The sequence below is a fragment of the Cryptomeria japonica genome, chromosome 6 (assembly GCF_030272615.1).
Source record: "Cryptomeria japonica chromosome 6, Sugi_1.0, whole genome shotgun sequence".
NCBI lineage: Eukaryota > Viridiplantae > Streptophyta > Pinopsida > Cupressales > Cupressaceae > Cryptomeria > Cryptomeria japonica.
In genome coordinates, this window is record NC_081410.1 from 346,302,958 (window position 1) to 346,328,915 (window position 25,958).

Below are 25,958 nucleotides of genomic sequence, written 5' to 3' on the forward strand. Positions count from 1 at the left end.
TGATTCACCCCCCCTCTCAGTAGTTGTCCGGACCCTTATAGTTTCATCATATTATCAGAGCCTATGCATTCTTCAATTATGACCATCTGCCTAAACATTTCTAGGGCTAAGGTGCGATCAAGAATAGACTGTGAGAGATAGAAAGGATCCTCTGTGAACCCATGAAACCTGATTAAAGAAAAATATTGTCCTAAAAACCAATCACATGGGGGACTATTCACTGCCATCCAGCCAATTTGATTCCTTGAAAAGTGAGTAATGGAATCCATGTCTTGCTTACTCAAATCTTGTATGGCAGGGGCTAAGAAAGAATCTAAAAAATGCATATGCAAGATGCGTAGAAGATAGTATGTGGTTCCACATAGCTACAAGCTTATTCCTATTCCAGCTATCATACATGGAAAGCTTCATATGCTATCAAAAGAAGTCTATGTTCTGATGCAAAAACTGGTGGACTAGGAAGTGTAGCTAAATCTATAATTCTTTGGGAAGTCCATTAATTGTTACACAATCTCCTGAGAAAGGGTGTCCATAAAAACATACCAGAAATCCTCTCTCTGCTTTCAAAACTTAAACAAGAAACCCATCTAAAAAGGGTGAACATTTTGATCATTATCAAAACCAAAAAGATACGCTAGCATGGATGCAACGTCCTTAAAATCTTTCTATTTGAGGTTGCCATATGAAAATGGGAATCAAGGGAGATCTGTGGCATGTTGGTCCCATTGCATCACATCATTGTAGAAACTAACAACACCATACTTTCCTCACCAATAACCCTCTAGGACCTTCTTGCAAAAAATCTGTTGGATATTGTTGCTGCTAGGATATGTTGTTGTCATTGATGTTAGCATATTCCTGTGTTTTGGTGTTGCAGAGAACCTTTTTGGTGATCCCGTGATTGCAGAGAATTGATTTGATTGGTTTATCTATTTAGGATGTTGAATCAACTAGAGATACCTCATTCTTTGTTGATTCCATTATTTTATGTGATGATTTGGTCGAGTTGAGGATTCTGATATGGAGACTGGTTTTAGTGTTCAACATTGTAGTGTTATGGTGTTTGATCTATTGTGCTTCGGTATGATCATACTTGTGTTGCAGATTTGGGAGAGTGTTTGATATTCTCGTATGTATCTTCATTTCAGATGGTTCATGATTTGGTGCTCCAGAAGCTATCTTTCTTATCTAAGTTGTTGTTTATTAGTGTTCTTGAGTGTTAGCGTGCTGATCGATGAAGATTTGAATAAGTCATGTTGGTGCAACTATTGTAGATGGTTCTAACATTCTTGTTGGTGTTTCTTAATCATGTCCTTTTTGTTTTGGTCTGCATTGATTATTGTGCAATTTCTTGATGATATTATTGGTCTGGTGATATTCTTTGTGTTATGAGGTATTTTGGTGGTGTAACATGTTGCGGTTGATCTTGGTGAGATTTCTAGTGGTGGTTCATGTTTGAGGAGTTGATTTAGGTCCATGTTATGATGTCTATGACATTGTATTGGTCTGGTGGTTTATTTATGTATCACATGATGTAATTTTCTAATTAGGTGTTAAGGGTTTGGCCGACCTTGTAGTCAAGGTTGATGATTTGTATAAATGGGTGTAATATTCATGTATTTGGTGGGTTTTTGGTGAGGTTGTTGTTGAGTCTATATTATTAGAGAGTGGTGTATGTGTGATCAAGTGAATTCATCTTTCAATGTGGTGTAATGAGGAGATATTGGTGAAAGGAAGACATTTGAGATTAACCAGAACTATCATCAAGCATTAGCAGATGCTATTTTTGCAGTTCACTCTTTTCGGATTGTATTCTGAATCTTTTTGTGAGGTAGTGAGCCTTCCTTGAAGGTTGGAGCCTTCTGGGTCATTATAATTTGAGTATTGAGCTTTAGGCAGTGTACCTGAATGCATGTGCATTCCCCATTGTAATATTTACACATACTACTATAGAGTATCATCTCATTATGGGTAGGTTCCCACCGTGGTTTTTCCCTTAACTATATTTTCCATGTCAAAATATTAGTGTTATGTGTGTTGTTGTTATACTTCTATTTGTTGCAGTTGGTTAGATCTGTGATTAAGCTTAATTGATTTAATCTGGTGAAAAATAATTCACCCCCCCTCTTAGTTTTCCTTCCTTGTTGTTGCCAATAAGTGGTATCTAGATCCTTTGGAAGAAGCCTAACCACCTGAGGAGATTTGGGATGGAAACCTATGTATTTATGAAGGAGAGTCCTAGATTTGATGGAAATAATTATACTGTATGGAAGGACTGGATGGAAGTTCATTTGAAGTGCCTTGGTGAAGTTTATTGGAAGATTACAAAGAATGTCTACAATGTTCCTCCGAATGGACCAATTACTATTGATGAAAGCAAGGAAGCTAAACATAACATAAGGGCTAAGGAAGTGTTGTTGAGTGCCTTGACCGATTCACTGATGACTAATGTGATGGGACTTTAGACTACACATGAGATATGGAGAAAGCTAGAGGTCTTGCACGAAGGAGATGCACAAGTTAAAGTTGCTAATTTGCAAAGTTTGAAAGTAAAATATGAGACATTGAAGATGGGAGAAGATGAGAACATAACTTCATTTATGGCTAAAGTAAACGATCTTGTTATGAATATAAGATGTGCCGATGGAACTCTTCAGGAAGATGAGATTGTTGCTAAGGTGTTGAGATCCTTGCCTTCTGCTTATAAAGCTAAAGTTACTGCTATTAATGAGATTTGAAGTGTGACTACTGTGACAAGAGATATGTTGGTTGGTAAGCTAGCTGCATTTGAGTTGAGCTAATTTGGAGAATCACATGGTAAATATGAGACTGCATGTTAGGAATTGCATGTAGAAAAAATCAATTATATGTAGATAAATATTAACACAAGAATGAAAAACACTGAAATAATAACAAAGAAGAGACAATATTTAACGTGGTTCACCCAATCTCAGGCTACATCCACCAAACAGAGAGTCCAATATTATTATCTAGTAAATCAAAACCAATTATAACCAGCAATTCCTTACAACTCAATGCCGTTGCAAAATGCTATAAATTTCTCTACAGAAAACCCCTAACCCTTATCCTTTTTATCAAGACTTATGTTGGTTATAAAATTAGGGTTACAACATGTCAGCCAATAGAAAAAGAACACCCAACCCCTTTATAAAACAATAAGTCTTTTTATCCTCATGGGGCGCTGCCCCTCAACCCCACCCTGTATCCCAACAAGGAGCATGCAAGGGGTGTTGTCCCTTGACCCCACCTTGGGGGCACTGCCCCCAAACCCCCTTGCAAAAAATATCGGGGGAAAGTGTGCCAATAGAAGTAGGGAAAAATTAACCTCTGAGTCTGATTAGGTTCCATATAGCAATACTACATTTAAAACCTCTATATCTAGGAAGCAACTATATGATCTAAGAGAGAGTTCTTCTAAGGTTTCAATATATGAGAGAGAGATGAGTTAGATGGAAGAGAAAGAGAGAGAGAGAGTTGGATGATCTTAAAGCACTTATTGCTTGAAGATAGCCTAAGGGAGTCAGTAAGTATGATGGGAAGTTACCTTTAAAATGTTTCTCTTGTAATAAGATAGGACATTTTGCCTCTAGGTGTCCTGAAAGAATGTCTAGGTATGATACACATGAAAGACATGATAGATCTAAGAAGAATGATAGATATGGTAAGCATTATGAGCATGTTAAGCCCTACAATCCCTACTCTAAGTACAAAAATCAGAAGAGATGCTACTATGCTACTGATGAAGGTGTGACAAATGAAGAATCAGACAATGGAAATTCAGGAGATGAATTTGTATTTATTGCTATCAAGGAAGAAGATCTGGCACCAATGAATCCTACAAGCTGCATTGTTGAGGAGAAGGCTTTGGATTCTAATATTGAAGATAAAAATGAATGGTAATTGGCAGTGTTTTTTCACATCATATGACAGGTGATAAAAGTAAATCTGTGAATATGAAAAGGTATGATGGTGGTATAGTAAGATTTGGAGATGATAAATCTTATGTGATTCATGGTAGAGGTTCTATATCTTTTGATGGTAAGAATAATAATGATTATGTCTCATATGTTGAAGGTTTAAAGCATAATATTTTGAGTGTTGGACATATGGTTGAAAAGGGATATGATTTAAAATTCAAGAATGGTAAATGCAAGATTTTGAATGCCTCTGGTATAGAGATTGCAACAGGGACTAAAACTAAAGGTAATATCTTTCACTTGAATGCCGGTGAGAAAAGTTGTTTGATTGCTCAGATAGATGAAAGTTGGTTGTGGCATAGGATGATGTGTCATGTTAATTTTGATTGTATGATAAGAATAAGTTCTACTCAAGTTGTTAGAGATTTGCCTAAGATTATGAAGCCTTTTAATCCACTATGTAAAGAATGTCAGTTAAGAAAGAAAACATGAACATCATTTAAAAGCAAGTTGTATACATCTAATGGACTGTTAAATCTTGTGTATACTGACTTATGTGGTTCTACAAGAGTGAGAAGCATGCAGGGTGACAAGAATTTCATGTTGCTAATTGATGACTACTCTAGAATGATGTGGGTGACTTTTCTAAGGGAGAAATCAGAAGCATTGGAGAAATTCAAGATATTCAAATGAAAGGTGGAAACTGAGACAAGGTTGAAGCTGAAGTGTCTGAGATCTAATAGAGGTGGAGAATTCACGTCTGGTGAGTTTTATACATTCTGTGAGAGGAATAGAATTTGAAAATAATCATTTGCTCCTAGAACCCCACATTAGAATAGAGTTGTTGAAAGGAAGAACAAAACAATCTTGGGTGATGCTAGAACGATGTTGATTTAAGAAAATGTTGTGCAAACCTTTTGGAAGGAAGTTGTTAGAATTGTTGTTTACACATTCAACTGGGTGCATATAAAAGGTGCTTCTGGTAAGACTCCTTATGAGCTATGGTTTGGTCATGTTCCTACAATTAGATATTTTTGATTTTTCGGAAGCAAATGTTATATCAAAAGAGATGAGGATATAGGAAAGTTTGATGCAAGATGTGATGAAGGAATCTTCTTGGGATATTCTACTAAGAGTAAGGCCTACCAATGTTACAATAAGAGATTGAAGAAGATAGTGGAAAGCGCAAATGTGAAGGAACTATTGAAGAAATTTGGGTTAGCTAGTTCCTGTTGGAACTTCTATGGTGACTGGATGCAAATTGTCTAAGAATGATGAATCTTAGAAAGTGAATCAGACCTTGTATAGATCTATGGGGTTGACTGCTATACCTAACTCAGACTAGATCACATATCATGCATGTTGTTTGTCTTTGTGCCAGATTTCAAGTTGATCCCAAAGAGACATGTTACTATTGTTAAAAGGATTTTTAGATATTTGAAGGGAACTGTTGATTATGGGTTGTGGTATCCGAAGAATGATGATTTCATGCTATGTGCCTACACTGATGCTGATTGGGTAGGTGATGTAGATGACCAGAAGAGTACTACATATGGAGCTTTATTTTTGGGGAATAAGTTGGTTTCATGGGAAAGAAAGAAACAAGATGTTAAATCTCTATCTACTGCTGAAGCTGAATTCATTACTGCTGCTAGTAACTGTACTCGAGTAGTTTGGATGAAATGGATGTTAAAAGACATTAGAGTTGTGTATGGTGATCCTACTATTATTTACTATAACAATTCAAGTGCTATTAATATTTTCAGGAGTTTGGTACTACATTCTAAAATGAAACATGTATCACTTAAGTATCATTTCTTGAGGAACAAAGTTAGTGATGAAGAAGTAAAACTGGAGTATGTATCTACCAAAGATCTGATTGCATATATTTTCACGAAGAATTTGCCTACAAATACATTTGTGTATTTGAGAGATAAGTTAGGGGTCTCTGCCCCTCTTGATGAGAACTAGGTGCATTGAGATGCATCAATCTAGTGGATTTCACAATATTATTTCTTTATCCAGGTTAATTAGTTGATGTTGCTACTCAGCCAAAGTATTTAGTGTATTGTTCAGAGCTGTGAGATTATGTCATTTGGGGGAAAGAAGCTTGATCATTTTATATCTTTGGCATTTCTATCAAAGGGGGAGAGAAGCATGTGGAAAACTGCAATATCTTTGGAGCTTTGTGTGCATGATCTTAGGGGGAGTTTTGCTGGTGTTAATTTATTTATTTGCATTGATTTTTTTTCACATTCATATGTTTCCATCAATGCCAAAGCGGGATATTGTTGGATATTGTTGCTGCTAGGATATGATGTTGTCATTGATGTCAACATATTCCCATATTTTGGTGATCCGATGATTGCAAATAGTCGATTTGATTAGTTTATCTATTTAGGATGTTGAATAAACTAGAGATACCTAATTCTTTTTTGATTCCATGATGCTATGTGATGATTTGGTCAAGTTGAGGATTCTAGTTTGGAGACTAGTTTTCAGTGTTCAATGTTGTAGTGTTCTGGTGTTTGATCCGTTGTGCTCCGGTATGATCATATCTTGTTTTGTGGATTTGGGAGTGTGTTTGGGATGCTTGTGTGTATCTTTATTTTAAATGGTTTGTGATTTGGTTATTTGGAAGCTATCTTTGTTATCCGAGCTGTTGTTGATTAGTGTTCTTGAGTGTTAGCATGCTGACCAATTGGAATAAGTGGTGTTGGTGTAGATATTGCATATGGTTCTAACATGCTTGTTGGTGTTTCGTAATCATGTCCTATTTGTTTTTGTGTCTTGCATTGATTATTGTGCAAGTTATTGATGATCTTCCTGGTTCAGTGATATTCTTCATGTTATGCAATATTTTGGTGGTGTAACGTGTTGCAGTTGATCTTGGCAAGATTTCCAGTGGTGGTGCATGTTTGAGGAGTTGATTTAGGTCCATGTTATGATGTTTATCACATTGTATTGGTCTAGTGATTGATTTATGTATCGTGTGATGTATTTTTTGTAATTAGGTGTTAAGGGTTTGGATGACCTTGTAGTCAAGGTTGATGATTTGTATAAATGGGTGTAATATTGATGTAATTGGTGGGTTTTTGGTGAGGTTTTTTTTGAGTCTACATTATCAGAGAGTGGTGTATGTGTGATAAAGTGAATTCATCTTTTGGTGTGGTGTGTTGAGGAGAGATTGGTGAAAGGCAGACATTTGAGCTTAACCGGAACTGTCATCAGGCATTAGCATATGCTATTTTTGTAGTTTACTCTTTCTAGATAGTAGTCTGAATCTTTTTGTAAGGTAGTGAACCTTCCTTGAGGGTTGGAGTCTTCCAGGTCATTGTAATTTGAGCAGTGAGCTCTAGGTAGTGTGTCTAAATGCATGTGCATTCCCCATTGTAATATTTACACATACTACTACAAAGTATCATCACATTGTGGGTAGGTTCCCATCATGTTTTTTCCATTAATCTTGTTTTTCACATCAAAATATTCGTGTTATGTGTGTTGTTGTTATTGTTGTTACATTTATTTTTGTTGTAGATGATCAAATCTGAGATTGTGCTTAATTGATTTAATCCGGTGAAAACTGATTCACCCCCCTCCTAGTTCTCCTTCCTTGTTGTTGCCAAAAAATATGTGGTGTTGTCAATATTTGGGATACACAACATGTCTATGATGGATTCCATGCTTATCACTCCTCTTAGTGACTCTCCTTCAATCATTGATGGATTAGGTTTGAAGTTCCCAATGCATGCATGTATAAAATCAACACAGTGAGGAACCATGGGAACCATGTATTGCGGAAGGCTGTAATTCCAAAGTTTGAGAGACAACTTGTTTGAACTACCCCTCTAGCTAAAATTCCTCTAACAGGCACCTTCCCAAAGAGTCTTAGGCTATTCGTGGAGCTTTGGATCATAGACTTCATCATATCACAAAAGGGTTTTTGGTCATGGTTTTTGCCTTAGTCTTGGTATTTGGGTGAACAGGCTTTGGGGGCATGATATGAGATGCGTAAGATATGTCCCCAATAATGTCTACATACTCATTCTCTAGGGAAGAACCTACAACTTTTTCTATTGAGGGTATTCTCCCGTGCTTTCAAAATTTACACTTTGGTGCAAAGAAAGTTTTCTTGAGACTGTCCTTGCATGCACTTTTACCTTTGATAAATCTTCCTCTAGAAGATGAGGTCCTTGATTTCTATGTTGAATAGTGTGTTAATTGCAAGATTTACCTAATGAACACACCACCTTGCATATACATTCTAAATTAATCCGCACGAATGCCAAATCACTAAGCTAACAAGGTCATCATGCCTTTGTCACTACCATTTGAAAGTTGTGGACAACATTCTTGGTAAGAGTACATTCTCTACCTATGCATATTTATGAAAACTTTCCAAGCATACATGTGCGAGGTGCTACTTAGGATCCACCGCAAAAGGAAATATTATAGATGGATGTGTGGTGATAGCTTGGGATTTGCACACCCCTTGAAATCCTACGTAGGTGGATTATAATATTTTTATTATCTTCTTACTTGTTACGGAATGAAACACCATTAAACACCAACTTGTGCTGATGGAAAAGTTGTCAATGCTGCTTCCGACGTTGGATTTCTACAAATACCGCTTGATAAAATATTTATACTCACCTCGAGCATTAAGATTTAGCTGTTAGGAGTAGAAGCTATGGATACCCCCATTAGGCTAGTGAGTGTTGGAAATCAGGTTACATTTTTAGGGAACATTTCTGACTGCCATCTGTAGAGAATAACAGGCCATAGAAATCTGATAGTCATTGCGGCCATAAAATGGGTATTAGGCAAGGATTTCATGGGCTCTAAGGATAGGTTCTGTGTGAATACAAACATCTCTTCTCACTTTGTTGCCTCTTTGCTAGATATTTAACTTCCCAGTAACCTTATTACACACCTTACATAAGTAATTTTTCCTGGAAATTACTTGGGTGGGTTGGAATAAGTAATTGAAAATGTAGTCCCTTACATAGGCATCCCATTAGCATCAGACCTGAGGTGCTTTGTTGACAGTAATGAGGTGGTCCCATGGCTCCCATTTGTCTCTAGATTTAAGACTATGACCCTAGTGCTACATGATGACTGGGTGTGGTGAGCTTCTGATTTCCTACTACAATTGTATCTCCTGGTAAACTCGGATGGGGTCGCCTAGTACTCAGATTTCTACAACTATATCTTCCTGAGGATCTTGACTCTAGATGATCCTCCTATTCTCCAAGTAATCATGCATTTCTCAGATTCAGATTTGGACTATGTGGGGGAAACAGATGACAATGAGAAAGATGAACATGGAAAGGAATAATAATGGGCTCCTCCTCTGATATGACTATTCCTTATGGTTTCTTTTTTCTTATCCGCAATAAGGCCTAAGTGCCTTTTTTTGCCATCTAATTATGTAAAAACAACAATGCATAATATAATATGATATTTTTCTTTCGTATCACTATGGATCTTTCATTTCTCAAAAATGTGCTTGCTATTCTTGCTTACTTCTATTTGGCTCAAGACTTTCACTCAAAAATTTTAAGAGCTCAAAATAATTCTAGACTTAGGACAAAAGGGCCTTCAGGAAAATAGGGAACACACTATTTACAATATTTACTCAAAATAAGAAGCTAAGGCTTAATTGAAGAGTTTAAGATGGATCCCATTGACTAGGATCTCCAATAGTTCACCTTACAATTTTTCCAGCACAAAAGCGTTAAATCACTTACATTCAAAAATGTAGAATGGACCCTCCCACAAACTATCAAACTTTGTGTGTTGTGTTGGCTTAGAACCACGTTCATTCTATTTTAGGATAAGATCTTTGTGCTTAAGACCAAGATCTAAACTCTTCTTGTCAAACCACTTTTTGACAATTTGCTGACGATTTTGGAGAGAATCAAAATTTGTTTCCCTTTTTTCTTGTAACTCTAGGAGTTCTACCAATCTTTCCTCCATGGGTTCATTTTTCTCTAACTATAGAGATTTTGAAAGCTATAAGGCTGGAATCTTTAGCAAGACTAGGAATTGCACTTCCTTTTCATAGACGAGCTCATATGGGAATTATTTAAGACCTATTTGGGAGTCACTCGATCTACCTAGAGTGCACTCTTCAAATGGTAGTGCCATTCTCTTTTATGTTTGACTCCAATTATTTTAATGAGTCAAATCAGATTTTTCTTGGCCTACTCGGCCAGACCGTTCTCTTGTGGATAATAATTTGAGGATTTTTTTAGATAAATGCCATGGCTAATGGTGAACTGGGTGACTCTTGAACCTGTAAATGCTATGGCATTATCTAATATTATAATTTTTGGCATACCAAACCTTGAAACTAGCTCCGCTAAGAAGCTCAATATCTTAGCTCCCATTGCATTCTTTAGTGGAACTACTTCCGTCCAGTGTGTGAAGTAATCTATTGTCATGAGGATCCATTTGTGGCCAGTGGAGGATGACGGGTTGATCATCCCTATGAAATCCAACCCCCATGGAGAAAAAGGCTCGTCCACCACTATAGGCTTGAGTGGCATAGCTGTATTTCTATGTTTCCTAACATAGAGCTATCACTCCTTGCATTTCCAGGTAAGAGCATGCACTTCTTTGAATAATGAATGCCAATAATTGTTAGGAACCGGGAAGGAAAACTAAGAGGGGGGGGGGGGTGAATAAGTTTTCAATAAATTATAACCCAAAACAAATTATTCCAGCTTAAAACTCAGTGCCGGTAAAATGGATTAACAGTTATAGTATTATCGGTACAACTTAATGCATGAAGCAAAAAGGAAAACAACATCCACAACACATGACATAAATATTTTGATGTGGAAACCATGTAAGGGGAAAAAACATGGTGGGAAACCTTACCCACAATCATATGATACTACTGTAGATAGTAAGTGAATACAATAATGGGGTTTGTACATGCAGAAAAGGCCAACCACCTAGAGCTCACTGCTCAATCAAAAAATAGGAGTCACACTGACTATACAGTTGGATGGTTAAATCCAATAACAATATACTGCTTCAATTTAGCATCTTCAATGCTAGATTCAGTACCGATTTAATCTTTGCGCATGAGGACCAAATAGCTTCATGACCTTTAACAACCTTCCTTCAACCTTCAGATCATATTTGTGTGATTTGCACAAGGATCTGCTTATTTTCGCTCTTCACAATGATCTTCAATATACACACACATACACACTTCTTCCAAATAAGACCTTACAATTATTTATACAAAACCTAAGACCTCATCATTAGGTTGGCTCCCAAAAGATATTATATTTAAATCAATTACAAAGTAAGTCTTGGTGCAATACAATATGTCGACCTCAATACATTTACACATTATCCAATCAATAAATCATTTCCAAATCGTGCCATGCTGATTTGGAACATGTTTTCCTATGCTGCCGGTGAAACATATATCGGTGCCTATGCATAAGCCAATATCCATACCGAGACCACAATGTGCCGGTTCAACAACAAACCAATATAGCCACAGTGCCAAATCAACAATGTAGACCTCCAAAAAGGTAAGTGTTGACATCAATGACAAAACCAATGCAACACATGATGAAGTCATCCATAATACCAACAATCTCCCCCTTTGGCATTGATGGCAACACTAGATGGAAAAACATCTAAGTGACAAAATAGAATGTCAACAATCTCCCCTAAACAGATCAATACAAAACCAAAATACATCTTTCAGAGTACAATTTTTTTCCATGGACATCTCTCCCCCTTTGACATCAAATGCCAAAGCAGTTAAGAATAAAAAATTAGAACATAACATACAACTAACTACTCCCCCTGAGCAGTAGCTCTCCTTCATCAAGCCGGAAAAAAGAATTTTTTGTTAGTCCCTACTAGTTTGATGCTAATCTGCATCATTTAAGTCTCTATCGATGGGATGATTACCCCAAGCTTCTCTCTGAGATATTGAAATGTTTCCTTAGGCAAAGGCTTTGTAAAAATATCAGCAATTTGCTCTTTAGTGTTCAGATAAACCAATCTCACTTCATTTGCTTCAATGTTTTCTTTCAAAAAATTATACTTAATAGAAACATGCTTTGTTTTAGAGTGAAATATTGGATTCTTTGATATATCTATTGATGCTGAGTTATCACAGTAAATAATTACCATTTCTTTGCATTTTACCTTGATGTCCTTCAACATTTGCTTGATCCATAATACTTGAGTGCAATTAGTTGTTGCTACAACATATTTTGCTTCTACTGTAGATAATGATGTGCAAGTCTGCTTCTTACTGATCCATGAAATTAATCTTCTTCCAAGAAAGAATGCGCCTCGAGTGGTACTCTTTCTGTCATCCACATCTCCTACCCAATTTGCATCTGTATATGCACATAACTCAAAATTGTCATTCTTAGGATACCATAAACCAAGATTTGATGTGCCTTGCAGGTACTGGAAAATTCTTTTTACCGCAGTTTCATGATTTTATTTAGGATTGCTTTGAAATATTGAAACAATATATACTGCATTCATTATATCAAGTCTGGTTTGTGTCAAATAAAGTAACCCTCCAATCATAGATTTGTACCTTGTCAGATTTATAGGAGCTGAATCATCCTTTGGTGTCAATTTATCTGTTGTAGTCATAGGAGTGCTTACCAGTTTGGAGTTTTCCATTCCAAATTTCTTCAAAAGTTCCTTCAAGTATTTTGTTTGACAAATGAATATACCTTTATCTTTTTGAGAAATCTACAAACCTAGAATTTTTTTAATCTCTCCAAACATAGACATTTCAAATTCTTCTTGCATCTTATTAGCAAAGTCTTTGCATATCTCTTCTTCTCCTCCAAAAATGATATCATCCACAAATACTTCAATAACCAAAATGTCATCATTGGTAATTTTGTAATACAAATTACTGTCAACATTACCTTTTGTGTATCCAAGCTTTAGAAGATATTTATCCAGTCTAGCATACCAAGCTCTGGGAGCTTGCTTCAATCCATATAAAGCTTTTCTTAACTTGCATACCATATCCTTATCATTTGTTAATGAAAATACATCAGGCCGCTCAATGTAAACTTCTTCTTCAAGATCTCCATTCAAAAATGCACATTTTACATCCATCTGATAAACCTTATAGTTCTTGTGAGCTATAAATGCAAGAAATAGTCTTACTGCTTCAATTCTGGCTACCAATACAAAGGTTTCATTATAGTCAATTCCTTCTTTCTGAGAATAACCTTTACAAACTAATCTTGCTTTGTTTCTGATTACTTCACCATCTTCATTAAGTTTGTTTCTAAATACCCATTTAGTTCCAATTACATTTTGGTCATTAGGTCGGGGAACTAATGTCCAAGTATAATTCTTTTCAATTTGTTCTAATTCTTCTTCCATTTCTTTTATCCAATGTTTATCTTGACATACTTCAACAACTGATGCTGGTTCAACTTGAGAAATTAAACATACCTCTTCATTTGCCAATCTTCCTCTAGTCATAACACCTTGATTTTTATTTCCAATTATCTAATTTTCTGAATGATTCAATCTTACATACCTAGGTTTATTCTGATTTCCATTCATAGGTTGTTATTCTTCAATCACAGTTGAGTTCTCTGATGATGTCAGTGTGATTGGTTCTTCATTCTATTCTATTGCAATCTATGCCGGTTTATTTATAATCATTTCTACTACCGGTTTAGAACCTATAGATCTTGATTCTCCTCTAAAATGTTCATCTATCTTCACATTAGTACTTTCAATAATTTTCTGCAATCTTTTATTATAACATCTAGATGCCTTGCTTCTAGTTGAGTAACCAAGAAATATTCCTTCATCACTTCTAGGATCAAATTTGCCAATAGACTCATCTCTCCTAATATAGAATTTGCTTCCAAATATTCTAAAATATTTAAGAGTAGGAATATGACTGAATCATAGTTCATAAGGGGTCTTACTAATTTCACCTTTGATGTGAACTCTATTGAAAGTATAAACCACTATATTCATTGCTTCTCTCTAGTACATATGAGGTAGATTTGCTTCCATCATCATGATTCTTGTTGCATCTAGTATAATTATGTTCTTCCTTTCCACAACTCCATTCTGCTGGGGTGTCCGAGGTGCTGATAGTTGTCTTTTGATTCCATTCTCTTCACATAATGCATTGAATTCCCTAGATGTAAATTCTCCTCCTTGATCGGATCTCAAACATTTGATTTTCTTGCTGGTTTCATTCTCTACCATTGCCTTGTATATCTTGAATCTCCCAAAAGCTTTTGATTTCTCCCTAAGAAAGGTAACCCAACACATTCTAGAATAACCATCAATTATTAGCACAAAGTATCTATCACCCTGAGGACTTCTTGTCCTTGCTGGACCACATATATCACTATGAATTAAATCAAGAATATTATTGGATTTCTCATAATTACTCTTAAATGTTATTCTAACTTGCTTTCCCATTTGACATTCCTTACATACCGGATTATGAGGTTTCACAATCTTAGGTAAATCCCTTACTACCTTGGTTGAACTGATCTTTACAATGCAATCAAAATTCACACGTTAGAGTCTTTTATGCCATAACCAACTTTCATCAATCTAAGAAATCAAACATGTCTTATCACTAGTATTCAAGTGAAAGATATTACCTTTAGTCTAATTACTGGTTGCAATCTCCAATCCAGTTTGGTTTATGATTTTGCATTTTCCATTCCTGAATTGTAATTGAAATCCTTTTCCCACTAACTGACTGACACTTAAAAGATTATGCTTTAAAACTTCAACATAATAAACATTGTCAGTATTATGCTTACATGCAAAGATATACTGCCTCTTCCTTTGATTAAACAAGATTTGTCATCTCTAAATCTTACTAGACCTCCATGAATTTCCTGTAATGATAAGAATTTTCTTTTATCACCAGTCATATGATGCGAGCATCCACTATCAATGATCCACTCATCCTTTTCTTCAATTTTTGCTGCTAAAGCTTTCTCTACTAGTTTGACAGTAGGTGCTAGTTGATCTTCCTTTAATGCAACAAATGCCCATCTACTATCTACTAGATCTTCATCAGAATCATTTGTAACACCTTCATCTGCATAGTAACATGACTTATCTCTTTTTTTCCTAAATTTGTATCTCTGATATTCAGGGTTAAGCTTATATGTTCTCTTTGCCTCATCTCTTAGTCTTGAATATCTATCAGGACACCTAGACACCATACGACCAACTTTATTGCAATTAAAACATTTGAAAGGTGCTTTACCTTCATACTTACTTCCTGCTGGACCTTTATGCATCTTCCTTGCAAATAGTGCTTCAACTTTTTCAAGTTCTTCATTTTCTCTTATGATATCTTCAAATTCTTTTGCATAAAGTTCTTTCCAATCAGATTTGTCAGATGATGATGATGATGATGATGCTAATACTTGAAGGCTATATCAGTCTTGACTGTAGTAATAGGGCCAAAATCTTCAAGCTCAAATGCTTAAAGTTTTTGAACCAGAGTATCTCTAGATACTGATGTATTAGGCATTGTTTTCAACTCATTAATAGTTGTCACTTTCATTTTGTAAGCCAATGGAAAAACTCTTAAAACTTTAGAAACAATTCTATCTTCACTTAAAGATCCTCCACAACATTATATTCCTAAAACAATTTCATTAAATCTTTCCATAAATGCAGAAATTATTTCATCCTCTTCCATTTTTAAATGTTCATACTTGACCCGGTAACATTCCCGTTTTGCAATTTTGACAATGGAATCTCCTTCATTCAATGTTTCCAGTTTATCCCAAATATCTTTTTCAGTAGATCTATTTGATAATCCCATGATTTGTTGATCTGATAATGCATTTAGAAGTGCTTCTCTTGATTTACAATCATTCTCCAAGTCTTTAGATAAGGTTGGTGGATTAGGGTTATTCTGATTAGGAGCAACATAGCCATTCTTTGTAACATCCCATATATCTCTTCCAATGCAATTCAGATGTGTCTCCATTCTGATCTTCCATATACCATAGTTAGTTCCATCAAGTTTGGGACTATCCTTCCTGAAGATATTTGCAGCCATAGGATCTCCTCAAGCTGTTAGGATTTTGCAAAAATAGGACTAGGCTCTGATACCAATTGTTAGGAACCAAGAAAGACAACTGAGAGGGGGCGGGGGTGAATCAGTTGTCAATAAATTACAACTCAAAACAAATTATTCCAACTTAAAACTCAGTGCTGGTAAAACATATTAACAATTATAGTATTACTGGTACAAGTTAATACCTAAAACAAAAAGGAAAACAACATCCACAACACATGACACAAATATTTTGATGTCAAAATAGTGTAAGGCAAAAAATCATGGTGGGAAACCTTACCCACAATCAGATGATACTACTATAGATAGTAAGTGAATACAATAATGGGGTGTGCACTTGTAGAAAGGCCAACTGCCTAGAGCTCACTGCTCAATCACAAAATAGGAGTCACGTTGACTACACAATTGGATGGTTAAATCTAATAACAATGTACTGCTTCAATTTAGCATCTTCAATGTTGGATTTAGTACTGGTTTAAGCTCTGTGCATGAGGACCAAATACCTTCGTGACCTTTAACAACCTTCCTTGAACCTTTAGATGATATCTACATGATTCACACAAGGATCTACTTATTTTCACTCTTCACAATGATCTTTAATAGACGCACACATACACACTTCTTCCAAATAAGATCTTACAATTATTTATACTAAACCTAAGACCTCATCATTAGGTCAGCTCCCAAAGGATATTACATTTAAATCAATTACAAAATAAGTCTTGGTGCAATACAATATGTCGGCCTCAATACATTTACACATTATCCAATCAATAAATCATTTCCAAATCATGCCATGCTGATCTGGAACATGTTTTCCTATGCCGGTTCATAACCTGGACCTATCTGCCGGTTAAGGCAAATATGTGAACCCGATCAGACCAATATGCAAAATGTCAAATGCAAACATCCAATCCATGTCTTTGACATATCCAAATGATAACAAGTCATCATCAACTTCCTGAACTACCGATGAAATATATACCAGTGACTGTGCATAAGACAATATCCATATTAGGACCACAATGTGTCGGTTCAACAACAAACCAATATAACCAGAGTGCCAAATCAACAATTTAGACCTCCAGAAATATAAGTGTTGACATCAATGACAAAACCAATGCAATACATGACAAAGTCATCCATAATACCAACAGTAATACCCTGCTATGGTAATTTTGATAGCGGTGTTTTGAGATGAGAAGTGACCTTCCATGAGGTTGCTATGGAATTCATGTAGAATCCTCTCGGTTTGTTGCTTGTCTACACAATGGAGTATAACTCCATTAAAATTTCTACTGAAAAAGAATCCTTCAAGAAACCAATAACCATTTCTTTGTAATCTATAAAAAAATTTCTTCTCAGGGGGAAGGTCTAGAGGGAAAATTTTGGTTTGTATGAAGTCCTTTTGATTAGTGATCGAGCTCCTTTCATCTAGGTCCGCATGCATCAATACCACTTCATCCTATATCACCTCCAGAGTCTTAGGATCCCAAGCTATGCATTCACAAAGATCCTTCCCTCAAATTACCTTGGTAGGTCTGACATCAATTTAATATTTAAGGATCTTGGTAATCTAGTTAGCTCTCTTCTTTGTAATTTCTCCTTCCATTATATACTCACGGAGGGGTGAGCCACATAGATAGTTTTCTTATTATAGACAATGAAATGTCTGAACTTCTTTAGGCCTTTTACTATGGTGAATTCTTGTTTTTGAACAAAGTTGTACTTGGTCCCATACTCCTTTAGCATTTTTGAATAAAAAGTAATTGGGTGTTCACCTTTAGGTTCTACATCTTTTTGAGTTAGCACGACATCAATACTAAAATTACTAGCATAAGCATACATTAGGAAATCTCTAGACATATTTGGGTTAGCTAAGACAAGGGAAGATGAGATGGCCTCTTTTGTCTTTACGAAAGCCTCTTTGGCTTTTGGGGTCCATTTGAAGTGGAGAACCCTTTTTCAACATCAAGGTGATGGGTCTAACCATCTGAGCAAAGTCAGATATGAAACGACTAACGAAATTAATTTTTCCAAAGAAAGACTGAACACCCTTGTTTACTAGCAGGGGAAGGTATTTGATAGCCTTTACATAGTCTAGATCAATTGATACTCCTTCTTTGGAAATTACATGTCCTAATAGCTTTCCCCAAGGGACTCCAAAGATACATTTCTTTGGGTTTAAAGAAGCATTGAACTCTAGGAACTTCTAGAATACTAGCTCTAGGTGATCAAAATGAGGTTTACCTTTTGAAAACACTATCAAGTCATCTAAGTAAATGAGAATAATCTTGTTAATTAGCTCCCCAAAATATATTTCCATGGCCCTCTGAAAAATTGCTTTGGTGTTAGTCAACCCGAATGACATCTTTTAATCTGTTAACATGGTTTTCTGTTGGTCCTTTGGTTTGACAAGGACTTGGTTATATCTAAAGAAACCATCAAGCATGGAGAACATTTATTACCCTAATACTATGTGAAAAATTTTCTCCATGGGATGCAAAGGATAATGGTCCTTTAAGGATGCTCTATTTAGGCCGTGGAAATCTACACAAAGACAAATTTTTCAATTCTTTTTATGAACCGGTACCAGGTTAGAAACCCAAGTACTATGCTTAATAGGATAGATGATTTGAGAGGATTAATTTTCACATTGTTACAAGCTAGGGTTGCCATTGCACCAAAAGATTGACCTGTCAATGCCTAATACAACCACTAGACTTATAGAATCTGATAGCGTTGAAAATTGATTGTATGAAAATTTCAAATTTAAGCTCAAAAACATTGACTTTTCAGGCTTTTACTTATATCCTCTAAGAATGATTCAAGGTCTAGGGTTTAGGGTTTATCAAAACCTCTTACATTTTGTGAAGAAAACCCTAGAAGTGATATATTTTTGTCATGCCCAAACTTTTGGGCCAAAACACATCCAATTTTTTTTTTTTAAAACACTAAATTTCATGCAACCATTATAAATAGTTGTAATAACTTAACAAGCTGTACCAACGAATTCCTAAATGATATTAAATACTATCCCGATCTTTCCTATTTATAAGAGGAACAAACAAATATCATGAGGGTAATTATAATTTCACTCAAAAGTCCCTTTTTATATCAGTTGCGCTTATTTGAACTTAATTTGATCCAATACTACTAAATAGACATTAATATATTTGCTGGGTTTGATATCAATTATTTACTTAAATATCAACACTATTACTATTTCATTTCATTAATATTTCCTAATTGAGTAGATACAATTTAGGTGCCAAACATCATTGTGATAATTAGATTTCTAGATAACAGTATCCACTTGGGTTTACAAGGTTCACAAGAGTTAGTCCCTTAATTTTATTATAGAGAAATTATATTGTGCCATTACAATATCCTCTTAACTTAATTATTTATTCTATTTAATTATAAAAAAATAATTTCCATTTAGGTCTCTAAAGGTAATTATATATTTTAAATCATGTTGGTTTATACTACTCCTTCTAGACATCAACTATTTAATAAATCGTAGACAATATTTACATTTCCTCTTGTTTTAAATTCGATTAATTTTAAACTTCTCGAATATGTTTACCCAATGAAAAGGTTGTAAATAAATTTATTACTTTTTCCATTTAATTCCAACTAGCTTATGGGAACCCAAAAATAACTTACCAAGTCCATAAAAATTCCCAAAAAGATTTAAATTCTAAAAGATATTCTAAATTGAATCATCAATAGTATATTTTCCAGTCTATATGCTTATAAAAGAAAACATATGTAAATTTTAAATATTTAAGTCTACAAATTGCCTTTAAACAAACACTAATTATTAAATGTTTAATATAAACATTTATTTGTATAATAATTTATAAACTCCTTTAATATGTATAATAAATTATATATATATTTTCCTTTAACCAATTATTATTATAAAAACAAAAAAAAACCTAACTAATATATATAAATTACTAAAATACCCTACATTTTTATTAAAATCTCTTCTTTTCTCATGCTACCCTAGCCCTACCCGGGCTAGGGTTTAATTTCTACTTTTCTTTTGGCAGGGCGGTGGGTACGCAGAGCCAAAGGCTTGCGAAGAGTGGAGGACGAGCGGCAGAGGAGAGTCATGTACGTCTCACATAGGGGGAGGAGGCAGAAGTTATGGGGGGGTGGGGTTCCCGCAGGGGTGGCGGCGCTGTCACTGTGGATCGCCACCCATAGTGGAGGCCGAAGGCTTCCACTGTGGGTTGCGGCCCACAATGGCGGCTGCGGCCGTCACTGGGGAACCCGCTGCCCACAGAGAGGAAGGGGCCACCTTGTGGGGATGACCGCAGAGGCTAAGCCATTTCCAAGGTTAAGATTATTATTTTATTTTTATTTTTATTATTTTATTTATTTATTTTATATATATATATATATTTTTAAACTATAATATATATATATATATATATAAATGTATTATATATATAAGTATATATATTTATATATACATATATATAATTATAAATTTATATATATGAATATATTGCATATTCAAAGGTATTTACTTTATATATATTGGTTTGATCCTTTAAAACAAAATGATTTCAATAGTCTGAATTTTTTTTTTTTTAATGTCTGAAAATAGAATGATTATAATATTCTAAATTAAACCCCCCCCTTTTTTTTTGACAGGTTTTAATAACTTAACCAACAATTATATAAATAGGTTATTATTTGAAATAGATAGACCCTTTAACCTTTGGTTTACTTCGGCAACAAAAGTAAATAACATGATTTAATAAACTTTAAACAACCACTATAGAACTATGAAAATATTTAAATCGATTACTCTATTTAACTCTAGACTTTATTGCAACTTTATTTATCTAGAAGTTATTAAATAAAAACTATCGAGATGGTTATTCTTATCTTTAGACTTTATTTCCTGCAATTAAAATAAAATCTCAGATTTATATAAACTAAGATTGCAAAATAGATCTAATTTTTTGTTTCACTATATAATTCCATAAGGATAAGGGTATAAAATAAATTACTTGCTTTTCAATTAATAATTACTCAACAAAGAATTAACTTGAACACTTTAGGAACTAAATCTAGAAACATTCATTTCTTTTCTGCAGTATAGCATATAATAATATTTCATCTCTTTAAAGTACATTTAAAATACGAAGTAACCTTTAATGCAAATGGATCTCTCATTTCTATTAAATGAGGATCTTGAATACATTTGATACATTTCTTTTCGAAAAATAGTTACGACATATCTTTCTATTACATTGTTGCAACTAAAAAAAAACAACATACATTTTCCATTCCCTAAATCTTTTCTGTAGCAAATAAAACCAGCAACCTCTACTTGTCCTCTTTTCCTTTCTTCCAACTACCTGCAAATAAAACATAGGCTTTGACCATGGAGTGCTCACCTCCCAGCCTAGGCTAACTGGTAGCCACCCCCAAGCTCAGAGAACCAAGCCCTAGACAGGTAACAAACATGCAAACACAGAAGACAGAATACACACAAACTCAAAACACACTCCCAAAACTCAGGCTACACTGTACCACACATTGGTGATGTCTTTTCAAGGGTGATAGTGGACCAAGTACCTTGAGGAGACTGCAAGTAGGGTAAAACAAATAGCCACCTCATGGCAAACCAAAACATATAGCCACCTCATGGAAAACTAAATACATCAAGTATAACATAATCAACCCCTTATTCCTTATGCCCCCCAAGGCATTCATGCCTTATTTCCGTCCTTATGACCCCTAATGCATAAACAAGCCATGCAACAAGGGTCACATAAATTCCCTTGTGATCGCTCTCATAACGAAAGTCTCTCACTCGAGGGCTGTCACTTCTACCACCCACAAGATCCTCCTCTCTCCCAAGAGTAAGAGGTCTTGATGACTCCCAAAAAACACATACAATGCATAAAAAAATAGAATACCAAATAAATTTCCAAGAGGACATGCACGGAAACAAATCTTTTACACAAACAGTACTTTCAAACACATGCATTAAGAAATCCATTATAAGAAGAATACAACCAACCTTAATCTGCCCAAAGGTAGGTTAGTTTTGTTGAGGATGAGCAACCCCATTCCACGGGTCTTCTCTTTCTACCCTTAGCAAATTTCTCCATTCAACAATCTAGCTTATTCTTTTCAAAATTCTTTTGTCTCCAAAAATGGAGAGTGGGTGATTACCCCCAAAATCTCTCTTTCTTGCTTAAGAAGACACTAGTGTGAGTTCTCTCCAGTTTCTAAAACTGAAAAGGAAAGTAAAGTAAAATGGGAAAAAGGAACTTTCATTCAAAAAAGAAAGGTTAACCACTTAGCTCAAGCCTTCTAATTTCAATTTTCGCACAACTTAGAAAACCTACTTTTTAGGGTGTCTAAATGGTCACATGGGAGTAGAAACTTGCCTAAAATTACCCCTAACCCTTAGGTCTACCTTATGGGCTTTAGGAAACCCTATTAAACTACCCCTAGGTGTCCATTTAACCCTTTTTTAACCCCTCTGAAGTTTATTTTCGGGTCAAACCTATGTTGACCATCCCAAAGATTCTTTACCCAAGGCATTTATGGGATCACATTACATTAATTGAAAAAGCTATAGTTAAACAATTCCCTCCAAGAGACAAATTTAAAAATTCAAACATAAATCCACTTGTGTCAAGTGACCTGAAGAAAATACTTTTACAAAATAATACATGAAATCATGTCTCTTGTTGGATTTAAATAAGTCAATTAAATAACATTTAACACACATGCATCCTTTACTATTACGAATAAAATACGACACAAACAGGGTGTTGTCTCTCCAAATAGACAAACCCTGGTTTTACGAGCATACATAGGTCTAGGTTTGGTTCTCCGTAATATTTCCATGGTCACATGAATATCTTTTCCTGCGCCACTCAAATACACATTAGTAATTTCCAATTACCTCATATAATATTAAACACATGAATTAGAATACACACCAAACACTTCGCATACAGTTTACATTTGAATAATTCAATATATCTCATATCCAATTAAATCCACATAAGAAATTATCATAATTCTCATAATTTTGGTCCACACCTAAAACATACATCTTAATTCTATCATCATAATTAAAGTCCTGCAAATCCAATAATGACATACCTCATCTCCAATTTATCCTATTCTAGAATCATATAGAGTTCTTTATCGTAAAGCATATAAATGAAGCATCAACATTCATCAATGTTATCCAATCACAAAATCATATAAGTTCTACATCCACACATAGCTGACATACGTTAAATGAAGATTATCCAATCAATGGATCTTTTAGGATTTCAAATTCATAACATATCAAAATGTACACCACAAGGTGAAATAACTCCATAACTTTGTCCAATTACCTTTCCCATCAATCTATCTGTCTAAAACAGTTCATTCTATTGAATTATAAAGCATTTATTAGTAGGGTCAAACATGGTCAACTAAGTTAATCAAAGCTGGGTTTGGGGAAGGCCTTACGTCCTCCTCCCCTAGAGTTCGACTTACTCCTGGAAGTCGCATGAGTATAATTTACTAAGTAGGGACATAACATTTCCCATAATTTTCAATAAGTTGCTTAAAATCTTATCTTGCCTACTCGAAGGATGAAATACCAAAATCAATCTTATTATTGTAATTAACTTATTGTTTTTGCAAGGTTAAATTCTTAGTATTTTTATCACATTTCCCTTCGATTCTTAGGTAGGTGTTTTACGATGTTCTATCTTTCAAAAAATTACATTAATGCGCCATCCAAATCGTATCAATAACACACATCAACTCCCACAATCAAGGTTGCACATATTGAATTTTCTAGGAGTCCTACTTTGTTTAGGATTTTATTTTTTAAAGCATGTTTATCCTACTGCATTCTTGTCCAAGCATGTTACTTAAGAAAATTGACATCACACTTAACCAAAACAAATCTACTTATTTTACATCAAGGCACATCATTAGGGTGTTAATACACTATTTGCTAAACCGTCCTAGGTGCATAATTTTTCTTCCAACTCTCTTAGGTGACAAGGCATAATCAAATTTGGGTTCTTCAATTCCGCCCTTATATAGGGTAGTTTTCTACCACTAGGGATTAAAATGTTTTTATATTTCTAGGCTCCAAGGTTTAAGTTTTATAGGGAGCATCATTCTCCATTTCCAAACATTAAGGTACACAACAATCCCATTCCAAGAGAGTGATGGAAGTTATTAAAACCTATTTTAGATATCATCCATGCAATCATCTCCATACCCATGCCAAATTTACCAGCCGACAATCATTACTTTTGCAATTCATTAGGTCTAGGTCACACTATTGTTAAAATTTTTTCTCTTTCAGATTACTTGCAATTAATTTTACTTAGGAGGATATTCCTTCCTTTATCTTAATTTGATAAAACACATTCTTTGTTAATTCTTGTGCCTAATTTCACTCCTTGCGGTATTGTCCCTTGACACGCTATCAGTGGTTCCACAAACATGATAGATATTACACAAATCACCTCACTAGAGCTAGTTATATCAACCATCAAAATGACCACTTTACACTTTACAAGATCAAAATACAAGTTACTTCTACCAAGTCCAATAAAAAGAAGAAAAAATGCCGACAATTGCAAAATATTAAAACTAGAAACATGGCAAGTGCCATAGCTCAAATAAAAAGAAACATAAATCTAGTGGTCCTTTCATCATAATAAAAAAATAGACAGAAAGTACTAGCCCCTAGGTCACACAATGCTATTCAAAGGAAAATAAAAAATAAAGTCAAATCAAACTCAAGACAAGATGACCATTCTAGCCATGCTATAGGGAGTAGCTGCAACAGATCACTCAAGATGATGTGTCCTGAGAGTGTTAGGAAGTGATTATTAGACTCTTAAGGTTCTTAGATTCTTTATAATCCTTTATTGATTTATGAAATAAATTATTATACACAAGAGATCACAATCGTTTAATAAATCATGTTCCATTTTAACCTTCACGTGCTTACAATTACCAGCAACACTTTTTGATATAAACCGCTATTTATTTATTTTTATTTTTATTTTTAGGGTTATTAACATCCATAATAATATCTAACAGGTGCTTGCACTAACTCCACCATTCTCTGTCCATTCTTCTTGAACTTCCATTACTTAACTTAATATGCTAAACCTTGATTCAATGATACGTGGCAACTCAAGTATCGACACTTTCATGTCTTACACACTCGGTTGATAGTTCGGTACAAAATTGACTCTTGTTTACTTAGAACCACTTAGGATTTGTATAATGTAAGCATATAATTTTACTAGGGACATCATTTGTTTTTTCTTAGCACCTTATGCCAACTCCTTATATTTTCACCTCTAATATTCACTTGCCTTCATTAGGTAGGAGCTTGTTGCTGAAATTATTGACACTTATGGTTAAGAGCCATTTGGGGTGGAATTATTGTCAAGTAAGGTCGATAATGGTTGACAACAATTTCTACCCACACCTCTCACGACATAATTTAAACAACTCGAAGAGTGGACTTATTCTCTCCGACTTCACTTATGCAACTTGAAATCAAGGGGGCGTGCACTCGAAAAGTGGCCAACACCCATCCTTTTAATTAAAATTTAGTAAAAAGGGAAATTATCTCATTCCCTATTACTTATTTATTTTTACTTACTAGCCAAAACCGGCATATCTCATCTTCAATCTCTTCAATCTAAATAAACCATCTTACCATCCTAATTTCCAGCTACCCATTTACGGTATAACATAAGAATGTCCAATAATTACCAATGTCTTAAGACTCCCGTAACCTTCCTAGTTCTCCCTTTGCTAACCACATAATTCAGTTCCTTATCAATGTTCTCATAAAATATTTTATACTGCCAACTAATTCTCATTAAAAT